The following is a 15,722-nucleotide window of genomic DNA, read 5'->3' as shown; positions in this document are numbered from 1 at the left end:
AAATTTGATGAAATTTAACATCTCTTTATGTTGAAAAACCCTCAAAAAACTGGGGATAGAGGGAACATACCTCAACGTAATTAAAGCCGTATATGACAGACTCACAGCTAATATCACACTGCATGGGGAAAAACTGAAAGCCTTTCGTCTAAGGCAGGTTTGTTCAATCCATGGCTTAAGGGCCGCATTCAGTCCAATACAAATTTGTAAACTTTCTTAAAACATTATGATGTGGTTTTTTTTGCAATTTTGTTGTTTTTTTTTTTTGAGACGGAGTCTTGCTCTGTCGCCCAGGCTGGAGTGCAGTGGCGCCATCTCGGCTCACTGCAAGCTCCGCCTCCCGGGTTCACGCCATTCTCCTGCCTCAGCCTCCCGAGTAGCTCGGACTACAGGCGCCCACTACCACGCCCGGCTTTTTTGTATTTTTAGTAGAGACAGGGTTTTACCGTGTTAGCCAAGATGGTCTCGATCTCCTGACCTCGTGATCCACCTGCCTTGGCCTCCAAAGTGTTGGGATTACAGGCATGAGCCAGCACGCCCGGCTTGTTTTGCAATTTTTTTAAAGCTCACCAGCTATCATTAGTGTTAGTGGTTTTTTGTTTTTTTTTTTTTTGAAACAGTCTCGCTCTGTCACCAGGCTGGAGTGCAGTGGTGCGATCTCAACTCACTGCAACCTCCGCCTCCTGGGTTCAAGTGATTCTCTTGCCTCAGTCTCCCGAGTAGCTGGGATTACAGGCACGCGCCACCACACCCAGCTAATTTTTGTATTTTTAGCAGGCATGGGGTTTCACCACGTTGGCCAGGATGGTCATGATCTCTTGACCTCGTGATCTGCCCGTCTCGGCCTCCCAAAGTGCTGAGATTACAGGTGTGAGCCACTGCGCCTGGCCTAGTGTTAGTGTATTTTATGTGTGGTTCAAGACAGTTCTTCCAGTGTGGTCCAGGGAAACCGAAAATTGGACACCCTTGCTCCAAGATCTGGAATATGACAAGGATGCCCACTGTCACCACTGTTATTCAATGCAGTACTAGAAGTCCTAGCTAGAGCAGTCAGACAAGACAAGGATATAAAGGGTATCCAGATTGGAAAGGAAGAAGTCAAATTATCCTTGTTTACAGATGATGTAATCTTATATTTGGAAAAACCTAAAGACACCACAAGAAAATTATTAGAACTGGTAAATTCAGTGAAGTTGCAGGATACAAAATTAATATACCAAAATCAGTAGCATTTCTATTTGTCAACAGTGAACAATGTGAAAAAGAAATAAAAAAGTATCCCATTTGGAAGCCACACATAAAATAAAGCACCTAGGAATTACCCAAATAAATGAAAGGTCTCTATAATGAAAACTATAAAACACTGATGCAAGAAATTGAAGAGGACACCAAAAAATGGAAAAATATTACATGTTGATGGATTGGAAGAATCAGTATTGTTAAAATGTCCATACTACTCAAAGCAGTCTACAGATTAAATGCAAATCCTACCAAAATATCAATGACATTCTTCACAGAAACAGAAAAAACAATCCCAAAATTTTTATGGAACAACAGAAGACCCAGAATAGCCAAAGCTGTTCTAAGCAAAAGAACAAGACTGGAGGAATTACATTACCTGACTTCAAATTATACTACGGAGATACAGTAACCAAAACGGCCTGGTACTGGCGTGAAAACAGATCCATAGACCAATGGAACAGAATAGAGAACCGAGAACCCAGAAATAAATCCACACACGTACAGTGAGCTCATTTTTGACAAAGGAGCCAAGAACATACTCTGGGGAAAAGACAGTCTCTTTAATAAATCGTGCTGAGAAAACTGGATATCCATATGCAGAAGAATTAAACTAGACCCCTATCTCTTACTGTATACAAAAATCAAATAATAATGGGTTAAAGGCTTAAAGCTAAGACCTCAAACTATGAAACTACTACAAGGAAACATTAGGAAAATCTTCAAGACATTGTTCTGGGCAAAAATGCCTTGAGCAATAACCCACAAGTACAGACAACCAAAGCAAAAATGGACAAATGGGGTCACATCAGGTTAAAAAGCTTCTGCACAGCGAAGGATACAGTCAACAAAAGGAAGAGACAACATACAGAATGGGAGAAAATATTTGCAAACTACCCAGCTGGCAAGGGCTTAATAACCAGAGTATATAAGGAGTTCTACTAACTCTATAGGAAAAAATAATGTAATAATCCAATTAAAAATGGGCAAAAGATTCTAGTAGACATTCTCAAAAGAAGATGTACAAGTGGCAAACAGGTATATGAAAAGGTGCTCAACATCGACCATCAGAGAAATGCAAATCAAAACTACAATGAGATATCATCTCACCTAATTAATATGTCATATCCAAAAGACAGGCAATAATAAATGCTGGTGAGGATGTGGAGAAAAGGAAACCCTCATACACTGTTGGTAGGAATGGAAATTAGTATAACCACTATGGAGAACAGTTTGGAGGTTCCTCAAAAAACTAAAAATTGACCTATTGTATGATCTGGCAATCCCACTGCTAGGTATATACCCTCCCCCCCTCCCCCCGCCAAAAAGAAATCAATATATCAAAGAGATACCTGCACTCCTATTTTTGTTGCAGCACTGTTTACAATAGCTAAGATTTGCCAGCAACCTAAGTGTTCATCAGCAGATGAATGGATAAAGAAAATGTGATACACAGTGGAGTACTTACTATTCAGCTGTCAAAAATAATGAGATCCAGTCATTTGCAGCAATATGGATGGAACTGGAGATCATTATGTTAAGTGAAATAAGCCAGGCACAGAAAGACAAGCCTTGCGTGTTCTCACTTATTTGTGGGATCTAAAAATCAAGACAATTGAACTCATGGACGTAGAGAGTAAAAGGGTGGTTACCAGAGGCTAGGAAGGGTAGTGGGGTGCTGAAGGGAAAGTAGGATTGTTAATGGGTACAAAAATAAAAATAGAATGGATAAGACTTACTGTTTGATAGCACAATAAAGTGGTTATAGTCGATAATAATTGCACATTTTAAAATAACTTAGAGTATAATTGGATTGTTTGAAACTCAGAGGATAAACGCTTTAGGGTATGGATACCCTGTTCTCCATGATGTACTTACTTCACATTGCTTACCTGTATGAAAACATCTAATGTACCTCATAAATATATACACCTACTGTGTGCCCACAGAAATCTAAGAAAGGGTTCTTTTCCAGTCTGTTCAGTGCCACATTTTCCACATTTTTATACTTCTTTTGGGGTGACTTTGCTGTTTAAAATGACCCTCAAGTGTAGGGCCGAGGTGCCACTTGGTGATCCCAAGTGCAAGAGGCTGTGATGTGCCTATGGAGAAAATACATGTATTAGATAAGCTTCACTCAGACAAGAATTGTAGTGCTGTTGGCCGTGAGTTTAATATAAGTAAATTAACAATAGATATTAAATGAGGTGTTTTAAACAAAAACACATATAAAACAAGATTATGTATTGATCAACTGACTAAGGTAGCAGGACCAGAGGCTTGCATGGACTTAATACTATTTTCCCGAGAGCAGTGGTTCCATATTTGGTAACTCAGTGTTCATGATGACTTTATAGAGCATAACTACTATGAATAATAAGAATTCACTGTAGTTGGGTTTAGGTCTACTAGTTTGCTGTTTGTCTTCTGGTGTCCTTTTTTTTTCCTGCTACTCTTTTTCTACTTTAGGGCTAATTGAATATTTTTTAGTATTCCATGTAATGACTTTTTTTTTTTTTTTTTTTGCAGTTGCATCCTTATCCTTGCCTACTTAGAATTAGCATACCACTTCTCATAAAATTAAGAATTGCCATAACACAGTTCCATTCCCTACCCAGTCATTGTGCTATTGTTGTCATATATGTTTATATTTATTTTTATTTTTATGATGCAGGGTCTTACTCTCTCGCCCAGGCTGGAGTGCAGTCACAATCTTGGCACACTGTATCCTCTGCCTCCTGGGTTCAAGCGATCCTCCTATCTCAGTTTCCTAAGTAGCTGGGACTACAGGCATGCACCACTAGGCCTGGTTAATTTTTGTACTTTTTGTAGAGTTGGGATTTCACCATGTTGCCCAGGCTGGTCTTGAACTCCTGGGCTCAAGTGATTCACCCCCCTTGGCCTCCTAAAGTGCTGGGATTACAGAGATGACAGCCTACTGTCATGTATTTTATGTACACCTATGTTATAAGCCCCATGATACAGTGTTGTTATTGCTTTCAACAGCCAGCATGTGTCTTCTAAAGAAATTAAGAGAATAAATTGAAAAATAGTTCTTTATATTTATCCACACATTTAACACTTCCAGTATTTTTTTTTTTTTTTTTTGGTGGATCCTAGTTTTTATATGTTATTTGCTGGGGATTAATTTCCTTAGTTTTTGTTTATCAGACCATGTCTTTATTTTGTCTTCACTGTTGAAGGATGTTTTTGCTGCATGTGGAGTTCTGGGCAGATAGTTCTCTTTGAGCATTATAGATGTTGTTGCATTACTTCCTGGCTTCTTTTTCTGATTAAAAAAAAATCAGCTGGCCGTCATATTACTGTTATTGTCATCGTTGTTATTGTTGTTTATTCTTAGTTACTTTCAAGATTTTTCTCTTTGGTTTTCAGCAGTTTACAGTGTGCTCAGTTGTATTTCTATTTGTATTAATCCTACTTAGTGTTCTCTGAGTCTTTTGGATTTATAAGTCAGTATTTTTTGCTAAATTTGGGAAGTTTTTGGTTATTGCATCTTCAGTTATTTTCTCTGGTCCAGTTTCACTTTCTTCCCCTCCACCTGCATTTCTGATTATGTACATGTCATAATGATTGATATTATCTCAGAAGTTTGTGAGTTTGTTCATTTTTCTCCAGTCTTTTTTTCTGTTTTTCAGTGTGGGTAATTCCTATTGGTTTGTTTTCCAGTTCAGTGACTGTGTCATATTCAGTCTACTGTTAAGATCATAAAGTGCATTTTTTGTTTTAATTTTCAATCTTTTCTGTTTTTGAATTTCTATTTGGTTCTGTTTTATACTTCTTATTTATATTTTTTGAGACGGAGTCTCACTCTGTTGCCCAGGCTGGAGTGCAGTGGCACAGTCTGCTCACTGCAGCTTCCGCCTCCCAGGTTCAAGCGATTCTCCTGCCTCAGCCTCCTGAGTAGTTGGGATTACAGGTGCCTGCCACCACATCTGGCTGATTTTTGTATTTTTAGTAGAGACAGTGTTTCACCATGTTGGCCAGGCTGGTTTCGAACTCCTGACCTCAGGTGATCCGCCTGCCACGGCCTCCCAAAGTGCTGGGATTACAGGCGTGAGACACCACGCCTGGCCACTTTTTATTTCTTTGCTGTGATTTCCTACCTGTTTGCTCAATAAGACCATGCGTTGTCAACTTTCTCTTACTTTTGGTGGGTAATAGCTGAAATAAGCCTTATTCTGATATGGTAATTCTTGTTAACTTTTGACTGGTGCTTACTTAACCTTTTTAGTCCTCACTTTAAACTTTTTGTGCTATTCATTGGGTATGTCTTATGTAAATAATATGTAACTGAAATTAATTTATGTTTTATAAAATAATCTTATTTGTCTTTTAATTGGCAAGTGTAATTCATTTACATAGATTATGATTATTGATATATTTGTAATGAATATTTGCCATTTTACTTTTTGCTTTCTGTTTACACTTTCTGTGCTCTTTTCTTTTTGTTCCTTTTAAAAATACAATTAAGGTTTTTTCACTTGACTTTTTTCTTATGGTATTTTTCCTCTGAATTGGTTTGGAAGTATTTTTGTGGTTTATTCTTGAGATATTATCATAGACTTACGTTAACAAAGCTGAATGAACCTTATCAATATCTTAATTGCCTGCTAAGACAAAGACTTTATCATCTCTCATATATACAGAGGATTGGTTCCAGAACCCTCGCGTATACTACAGCCTGCATATACTCATATCACGCTGTTGACCCAGCAGAACCTGTCTTTAAGAAAAATCGGGGCTGGGCACAGTGGCTCACGGCTGTAATTCCAGCACTTTGGGAGGCCGAGGCAGGAGGATTGCTTGAGGCCAGGAGCTTGAGACCAGCCTGGACAACAAAGTGAGACAGTGTCCTACAAAAAATAAAAAAATTACCCAGGTATGATGGTGCAGGCCTGTAGTCCCAGCTACCCCGAAAGCTGAGGCAGTAGGATCACTTGAGCCCAGGAGTTTGAGGCTGCAGTGAGCTATGATGGTGCCACTGCACTCCAGCCTGGGTGACAGAGTGAGACTCTGTCTTGGAAGGAAGGGGAAGGAGAGAGGAAGGGAGGGAGGGAGAGAGACTCTCTGTATATATGTGGGTTTTGCATCCCTCATCTGTGTTTGGTTTAAAAAAAAACAACCCACATATAAGTCAACCTGCACAGTGGAAACCCGTACTATTCAAAGGGTCAACTATACTTTAATGACCTCCCCTTCCTCATGCCCTTACCTTAAACACTGATTTTTGAGATTTTTATTTTCTCACTGCTGTTTAAATCCTGTTGCAAATTATTATTATTTTTAGCATGGGGAATGTTTGCTGACACATACTTGCGTGTTTAATACTTGAATGTCATTTCATCTGACATCTCAGATCTCTATTCTGAGCTCATTTTCTGTTTTTCTACAGTATATTCTTTTGAAGTTTCTTTTTTTTTAAAAAAATAAGCTTATCTAAGGACGAGGTTTCTTTAGTGATCATCTGCTGGTCATAAACTCTGTTACTTTAGCTGGGAATATCTTGATTTCATCTTTGTTCTTGAAGGATAGTTTTGTTGTGCATATGATGACAGTTGACAAGTTTCCTTGATACTTCGAAGATAATATTCTACTGTCTGCTGGCTTGTTACTGGTGAGAATTCTATAGTCTGAGCTAATTGTAGTAGTCTGTCTTCTGTCTTTACTCTCTGTGTTTTAAAATCTTTTCTTTGGCTTTATTTTGCGATTTACCACAATGCCTGTGAGTCTAGGGGTGGATTTCTTTTTGTTTATATTGGTAGGTGTATGTTGTGCTTCTTAAATCTAGATTTACGTCTTTTATCTGTTTTTGAAAATTCTCAGCCCTTAACCTCTTCATGTATTGCTTCTCTTCTATTCTCTGTATTGTTTCCCACTAGGACTTAAATTAGTCATGTGTGAGTCCATCTCAGTCTATTCTTTATGTCCCTTAATCTCTTTAGTATTTTTCATTTCCCTAACTCTGAGTAATTTCTTTCTATTTGGCATGTAGTTTGGTAATCTCTCCTTAGCTGTGACTAATATGCTGTTTAATTAACTCATTTGGTTTTCATTTTAATACTTAGATTTTTAATTTGTGAAAGCAATGTTTTATTGTTTGAAACTGGCTGTTTTTAGTACTTTGTTGTTTGCTCATTTTAAAATTTCTGTTTTTTTTTTGTTTTTGAGATGGAGTCTTGCTCCGTTGCCCAGGCTGGAGTGCAGAGGCTCCATCTTGGCTCACTGCAAGCTCTGCTTCCCGGGTTCACGCCATTCTCTTGCCTCAGCCTCCTGAGTAGCTGGAACTACAGGCACCTGCCACCACGCCCTGCTAATTTTTTGTATTTTTTAGTAGAGACAGGGTTTCACCGTGTTAGCCAGGATGGTCTCGATCTCCTGACCTTGTGATCTGCCCGCCTCAGCCTCCCAAAGTGCTGGGATTACAGACTTGAGCCACCACGCCTGGCCTAAAATTTCTTTATTTACATAATTCGCTATTTAATAATCTGTTTCGGCTGGGCGTGGTGGCTCACGCCTGTAATGCCAGCACTTTGGGAGGCTGAGGTGGGCGGATTACTGAGGTCAGGAGTTCAAGACCAGCCTGGCCAACATGGTGAAACCCCGTCTCCACTAAAAATACAAAAATTAGCCGGATGTGGTTGCACACGCCTGTAATCCCAGCTACTTGGGAGGCTCAGGCAGAAGAATTGCTTGAGCCCAGGAGATGGAGGTTGCAGTGAGCCGAGATCATGCCACTGCACTCCAGCCTGGGCGACAGATGGAGAGTCTGTCTCAAAAAAAAAAAAAACAATTCTGTTTCATAATTACATTATCTGAAATGATAGTGAAGGCAGTATCTGATGTTTGTTCTTTCTGCTTGCTCTCACTCATATTTACTTCTCTATGTATATAGTAATTTTTTTATTGTGAGCTTATTTTTCCAGATTTATTTTTATTCCCTTTTTGACATATTTCATTATTACCATATTTGAATGCGCTAGACAGGTGCCCTGCCATCATAGAGAACTGAAATTCTTTTCCTGTGTATGGAGATGACATGGTTTTATTATAAAGAACTGGGAAAGGACTGTTACCTTTTTTGTACTCCTTTCTCTCTTTGCCTTATTTCCCTTGCATGTTTAAACATATCTTATCCTTGTATGTATCTTACACGAGGCTTTTTTGATTTTAAGGAACAGAAACTCACATCAGTGTTCTTTAAGAATAAAGTGTTTATTTTCAGATCACAAGGAAACTGGAGCTGAATGGCTGTCAGGATCCAACACAGTTCTAGGGAGCAGCTACACTTACTGCTTATTGCATTTCTGCTGTTCTCTTCATGTCTGCTACACTCTTCCCACGAGGCCAGATGCGGGGTCCGACCCGCAGACCCTGGCTGAACGACGGAAGAAAAAATGCACTCACATGCAGGTATCCAATGAAACAGCGAGCTAGGGGAGCGGGCTAGGGGACCGGGCTGCTCACAGACCCCTAGGAGGGTGCTGTAAAGAGTCAGCAGCTGCGGCCTTGACAAGCTGGCACTGTGGGCATTTATTCAGCACAGATTTAATGACAATGGCTTTGAGTCAACACACTTGTGGGTAATCAACATGGTCGCCCTCCCCGGAGTGAGCAGTCCTGTGTGCGGATGATGAAAGGCCAGGTTCGGAGGCCTAAGTAAACTAACTTATCTAGATCAGTTTTTTTACATCCCCTTGTTATCTAACCTAAGCTTTCAGGCACCGGATAAGAGAGTCTAGCTGGCTTCAGCCAAATCGTTTTCCAAAGCTTTTGTAAAACCTCTTGGCCTTCCAAGAAGGTTTGCATCTTTCTACAATAGTTCCTACCACCCTGATGGATCTCCTACAGCCAGAAGGCTTCCTCATCTTCAACATTATCTTTTCTCTATTTCATATCTCGTTTTTCTGGTTCTCAGCTTCCTCTCACCTCATCTTTGCTTATGAATCTTTGAGGATCTTCCTTCGTATATTCTTTCAGCCTCACCTCCCTTTTAGTGCCTAATTTGCCAGCTTACCTAATTAGCCTCTTCCCAGCCAGCAGATTGGCTGTCCTTGGAGCAGCTGCCTGTCTGTGTGTTGCGGGGAGGAAAGATTCTGTGTTCAGATCTCACTGCCGAGGCCCGCTCCCTTGGAAGGGTACCGTGATGTATACTTAGTATGTATACTTACAAGGTATTTAAAATTCTTTTTGAAGCCACAAAGGATATAAAAATAAAAGGCCTCTAACTTAGAAAATGAATGACCCAGTTGCAGAAATATATTTGGTGAATTAAAAATTTTTATGCCATTCATTCTTGTATGAAAACTATTGTGAGTCTAATGCACACTTGGAATTTTTTTTATGGGTTTCTAGCCAAGAAGGAATTGCAGGTTTCCAGTTATATTTATACAGGTTTTAATCTCAAAGATTTAATGTTCATGTTTATTTAAATATCAGTATACATAAGAGCATCTTCAATTAAAACAGATTCTTATGTGTATGAATTAGTAATATAAGAAATGGCCAATGAAATCCCGTCTCTACTAAAAAATACAAACATTAGCTGGGCGTGGTGGCGCATGCCCGTAATCTCAGCTGAGGCTGAGGCAGGAGAATTGCTTGAACCTGGGAGGCAGAGGTTGCAGTGAGCCGAGATTGTGCCACTGCCCTCCAGCCTGGGCAACAGAGTGAGTCTCCGTCTCAAAAAAAAAAAAAAGAAGGAAGTAGCCTTCAGGACCATTGTATTTCTTAAAAATTCATTATACTGTGTTCTGTAATATAAAGTCAGATAAAAAAATTATAGCACATTTGTGATGGTAGAAACTTAACTATCATCTATGTACATACCACCGTATAGTTTGCAAGTGATTTTCACATATGTTATGGCATTCATTCTTACCCAGAGCCCTAAGTTGAAAAGCATACAGGCAGGTTAGATTTACGGTATGTTTACCAACTTCTAATTTCCAGATGATGACAGGGCTAAAGTTATTCATTCCTTTCCTAAAATACATATTCCTCCTGAATAATTGAAATTGCCATAAATTACTACATCTTAAACTATACCTTTTCTTTTTTTAAAGATGTATTTACTTGGAATATTACTTGGTTTAAAAGGCAAGAATTGTCAAAGCACAAGTGGGACTTTATTATAAATTCTTTTTTCTGATTTTACTACATATTTCTTCCCTTTAGGCCTCAATGTGTTCTGTTCTATTTATTCAAAATAGAAGTTTTATTTGTGGTACTACATAATTATAAAACAAATCAGTTAATATTGAAGAGGTGAAACATCCTTTGTACCTCTGCTCCCATTTTCTCCCCGCATGCTCTCCGGTCTCACTGTCAGTAGCTGGGTGTTATACATACATACACATATGTGTGTTTGTATGTACACACAGCCTGCTAGTGCTGGAGGCAGAACTGAGAGCCACCACCATGCGCCTGGCACCAGAAGTGCAGCCACTGTTGTCAGTGCAAAGATCGTTTGGTTGATAGGTCAACTGTCATGGCTGTGGCCATCAGGATGTTCCTTGTTACCCATGCTGCTGTCAGTCCTGTGGCAACAGCTGCTGCTTTCCGTGCTGCTGATTCCTTGAAGTGTTACTGTTCTTCAGAGCCTTTTGAGAATGCCTTTAATTTGATTGTTCTTCTTAGAACAAATCACACAATACCACTATCATCCCTTGCTTTTATGTAGGATAGTGTGAATGACAGATACCATGTTGTCCTCCAAGCCACTACTCTCTTCTCGTGGTCTGTGGCTTTCTTTGGATTAAACCTGAACTCTTGCTGTAGAATGAATGTTCGTTCCCCAAGATCCCTGCCCCCTGGAGATTTCTAGGTGCTTTTGGTAAACAGGTCCTTGTCTGCCTTGACTCTGCTAGTATCCTCAGTCATGTACAAAATCTCTATCTTTCCTGGAGTTGTCCCAGTGCAGACTCAGGCTAGGAGTCATGCTTCTGAAGAATAATGTATGAAAATGATTTTGAAAAAGGAGTGATTGACTAAGCGTTCATCTATTACCAAAGATAATTAGAACTATAGTAACACATGGAAAAATATCAGTGATCACTGGTCACTGATACTGATCATTGACATTTCTTACATAATATACTAAGTTATTATTACCAAATTTATAGCTAAGTCATTTTTTTTGCAGGCCTGCATAAGCATATTTAACTAAAAGTCTATTGAATGAGACTTGCATAGTGCTTCCCCAGGTACCTGACCTAAGGCACCTGTGAGTCTATGTGCTTACCAGGGGCCTTTGCATCATTGTTATGGGGCTGCCTAAGCAGTGGTAAGCCTTTGTTAAATGCAGACATGGAATGAGTCCTTCTGCAGCCCGTGTGGCCTCCTCTTAGCTGTGGGCCTGCCTCTTCCTGTTTTGGTTCCTCACTTCCGTTTAGAGTGACCCTGAAACCGCATTCCAGCCCTATCTTCATTTCCTCTGCACAGGAGGTCATATGGTCTTCTGTTCACAGTCAGACTTAAGACCCTTCCTATTTTCTTTAAGGACTGGTTGTTTTTTATTTGATGTTATTGTGCTGGTGATCCACAATGTATATTGTCAGAAAATAATACTTTGAAAGCTTGTGGTAGCTAGAGGTCTGTGTAGGACAGAATAGACAATGGGTAGGAAGTATTAAGAATAAGCACCTTTTGGGCCAGGCGTGGTGTCTCACGTCTGTAATCCCAGCACACTGGGAGGCTGAGGCAGGCGGATCACCTGAGGTCAGGAGTTCAAGACCAGCCTGGCCAATGTGGCAAAACCCCGTCTCTACTAAAAATAGAAAAATTAGCCAGGCGTGATGGTGCGCACCTGTAATCTCAGCTACTCGGGAGGCTGAAGCAAGGAGAATCGCTTGACCCAGGGAGGCGGAGGTTGCAGTGAGCCGAGATTGTTCCATTGCACTCCAGCCCAGGCAACAAGAGCGAAACTCCGTCTCAAAAAAAAAAAAAAAAAAAGAATAAGCACCTTTTGTTGTTCAATGGGTATAGTTTCAGTTTTGCAAGATGAAAAAATTCTGGATATCTGTTTCACAACCATGTGAATATGCTTAACACTGTTGAATGCTGTACACTTACAGATAGTTAATTTCATAAATTTTATGTTTTGTGTTTTTTACCACAAGAAAAAAACAACCATTTTTTTATGGAACATAGACTTAAAAGGTTAAGTACATACAGGGTTTTGGATTTTTTGTCTTTTTAATACTTGATTCTATTTACTCATCCTTTACTACAAGTTGGATCACTAGATTAGGGTTTTGGAAGGTTTAGCAGAGCAGAGAAGTATAGCAAACAGAATTCGTTCATTTAACATTTATTGAGCACTTCCTGGGTAGCAGGCCCTATGCTTTAAGTTGATAATTCAGAGAAATAAGGGACTTGACCCCCAGATGCCTCTTTTGTGGAAAGAACTGGAGAAGCCGTTTTAACATAAGGCAGGAAATCCTGAAAAATTTTATATGCCATTAACATTTCATTATTAAAGCATACAGACATACAGTCATACATCAAAGTTTCAAAACTTTTATTATGGAGAATTTAAAACATACACAGAAGTAAAGGAAGAATACCGTGAACCGCCTTGTGCCTGGCACTAGCTGGCATCCATTCATAGCCTCTTTTGTTTCTTTATATCCCTCTCCCAGTCCATTTTTGGGGGTACATTCTTGTTCTTTTCATTTTATCTGTAAATATTTGAGTACTTTCACTGAAAGATAAGGGCTGTTTTTCTTAGAATGAATCACACAATACCACTATCATTCCAAAGTTATTTCACAGTTTTGTGTGTGTGTTTGTGTGTACTGTGATTTGTTTGCATCAGGATGTAAACAAGGTCTACACATTACATTCGGTTGATAGGTTTTCTTCAATATCTTTTAAGCTATTGGTTTTCCTTATTTTCTGTCTTCTTGAAATGTTATTTACTGAAAAAATCATGTCGTTTATCTTGTGCACTTGCTCATACTATTATATATGAATTTTGTGAAATGATTTTTTTGCTTTGGAACAGTAGTGACCACTTATTCTTCACATAGATCCATTACTTAATCATGGGCATGCAAGATGTTCAATTCTAATTTCATCATTCCTTTTTCATTTATTCGCTGGAATACTAGCATAGAGAAGTTTCTTTTTACAGACTGTTCAGTTACCCAGAGGTATAGCTTATACAGGGAAGTCAGGTTAAATGAGTGACTCTTTCTCTTTACTTATAACTCTTGGAGGGTCCCTAGCATTTCCAAAAATGGCCAGTGCTTTTTCCTTTATTTAAAAAGTATCATTATAAACACATACTCTTTTCTTTTTCTTTTTCTTTTTTTTTTTTTTTTTTTGAGACAGGGTCTTACAATGTCACTCAGGCTGGAGTGCAGTGGTGTAATCATGGCTCATTGCAGCCTCAACCTCCTGGGCTCAAGCAATCCTCCTGTCTCAGCCTCCCAAGTAGCTGGGACCACAGGCATGCACCACCAAACACAGCTAATTAAAAAAGAAATCGTTTTTGGAGAGATGGGATCTCACTATGTTGCCCAGGCTGGTCTTGAACTCCTGGCCCTCAAGAGATTTTCCTACCTCGGCCTCACAAAGTACTGAGATTACAGGTGTGAGCCATCATGCCCAGCCAACATGTGAATTTAATATGTTTGATGATTTCTTAATTTCATTGCAGTTATTCTTTAATGAGTTAATTACATTAATTAATGATAGATCTCACTATGTTGCCCAGGCTGGTCTCAAGTGATCCTCTCTCCTTACCCTCCCAGGTAGCTGGGACTATAAGGCACAAACCAGTGTACCCAGCCACAGTTATTCTTATTAATGATCAAATTGTCCCTTCTTTTTTTCTTGAGACAGAGTGTTGCTTTTGTTGCCCAGGCTGGAGTGCAATGGCATGATCTCAGCTCACTGCAACCTCTACCTTCTAGGTTCAAGCGATTCTCTTCCCTTGGCCTCCTGAGTAGCTGTGATTACAGGCATGTACCACTACGCCCGGCTAATGTTTTATTTTTTATTTTTATTTTTGGAGACAGAGTCTCACTCTGTCGCCCAGGCTGGAATGCAGTGGCGCAGTCTCAGCTCACTTCAGCCTCTGCCTCCGGGTTCAAGCAATTCTCCTGCCTCAGCCTCCCAAGTAGCTGGGACAACAGGTGCACACCACTACGCCTGGCTAATTTTTGTATTTTTAGTAGAGACGGGGTTTTATCACATTGGCCAGGCTGGTCTTGAACGCTTGACCTCAGGCAATCCGCTAGTCTTGGCCTTCCAAAGTACTGGGATTACAGGTGTGGGCAACCACGCCCGGCCCTAATTTTGTATTTTTACTAGAGATGGGATTCTCCATTCTGGTCAGGCTGGTCTCGAATTCCCGACCTCCGGTGATCCCCCTGCCTCGGTCTCCCAAAGAGCTAAGATTACAGGCATGAGCCACTGCACCTGGTTCAAATTGTCTCTTCTTTGGCCAATGGGAGTGCCTTCACATTAGCTCCTGGGTCATTTTGGCATGAGTGCTTCTGATGGCTTCTTGCTTTCTTGTGTGACAAGATGTCCAGGCTCATCTTGTACATTAACAGCCATAGATCTGGAATTATCCCTTTCTTTAACCAGCCCTGGTTCCTTTCAGAGGGAAATTGTATTTAGTGACCACAGTCTGGAAACTACAGATTGGTTGTTACTTCTAGGCCTTTTCAGTGAATGGGGCTAGGAAATACGTTATTTTTAAGGTAAAATATTTTATGAGTTTCATACTGATTTTTCCATTATAAACTTAGGAACAGATGATTTTGTTGAATTTCTTTAATTTTATCTTTGTCTCATGCTAAAAATTTTGGTTCTTGATCATAATCATATTGATACCATTACTTGTCAGTGTTACTGCTAACAATATGATTACTGAAAATAGTTTAAGAATTAAAAGCACTTTCCCAAATTCTTTTCATTTTTAGGATAGATTCCTCTAGGGATGTCTGGTAAAACTGTTTTAAATCATTTGAAATAATTCCTTTTTGCATGATTATACCACCAATTCAACAAATATTTAGGGTCATTTCACTTTGCTTTTGAATTTTAGAGATGACAGTTTTTCAATTATTTTTTAAACAATTATGGAAAACACATACATGGTTCCAGAGCTAAATGTGTAAAACAAGGCAGAATCAGAGAAGTCTAGCTCTGATTGTGGTTCCATTTTTTTTCCTGCATTCCATTTAAAACATATGAGCAAGAGTGTGTGTGTGTGTGTGTGTGTGCGCGCGCACATGTCCATGCGTGTGCACACACATATAGTTTCTGCCTCCTAATCCCGTCTTAGGTGAATGGTAGCACACTATGTATAACTTTCTTCTTGCTTTTTTTTCTTCCTATTTTTCCTGCTGATCACTCCATAGAAGTATATAGAGGCATTTGTCATGCCTTTTTGTCTATTTCATTGTGTGAATTTACCATAGTTTATTGTCAGTCCCATATTAATGGAC

At 39.5% G+C, this 15,722-nt stretch overlaps 1 protein-coding gene across 7 annotated transcripts in view; it reads left to right on the top strand.

The window, feature by feature from the left end:
• Window positions 1-15,722, top strand: part of MARCHF8 (membrane associated ring-CH-type finger 8) — a 139,161-nt gene that overhangs the window by 26,516 nt on the left and 96,923 nt on the right. The window lies entirely within an intron of this gene.

The sequence above is a fragment of the Pan paniscus genome, chromosome 8 (assembly GCF_029289425.2).
Source record: "Pan paniscus chromosome 8, NHGRI_mPanPan1-v2.0_pri, whole genome shotgun sequence".
Classification (NCBI taxonomy): domain Eukaryota; kingdom Metazoa; phylum Chordata; class Mammalia; order Primates; family Hominidae; genus Pan; species Pan paniscus.
Note: the sequence above shows the minus strand (reverse complement) of the source record. Positions and strands in the feature narration are given on the sequence as shown.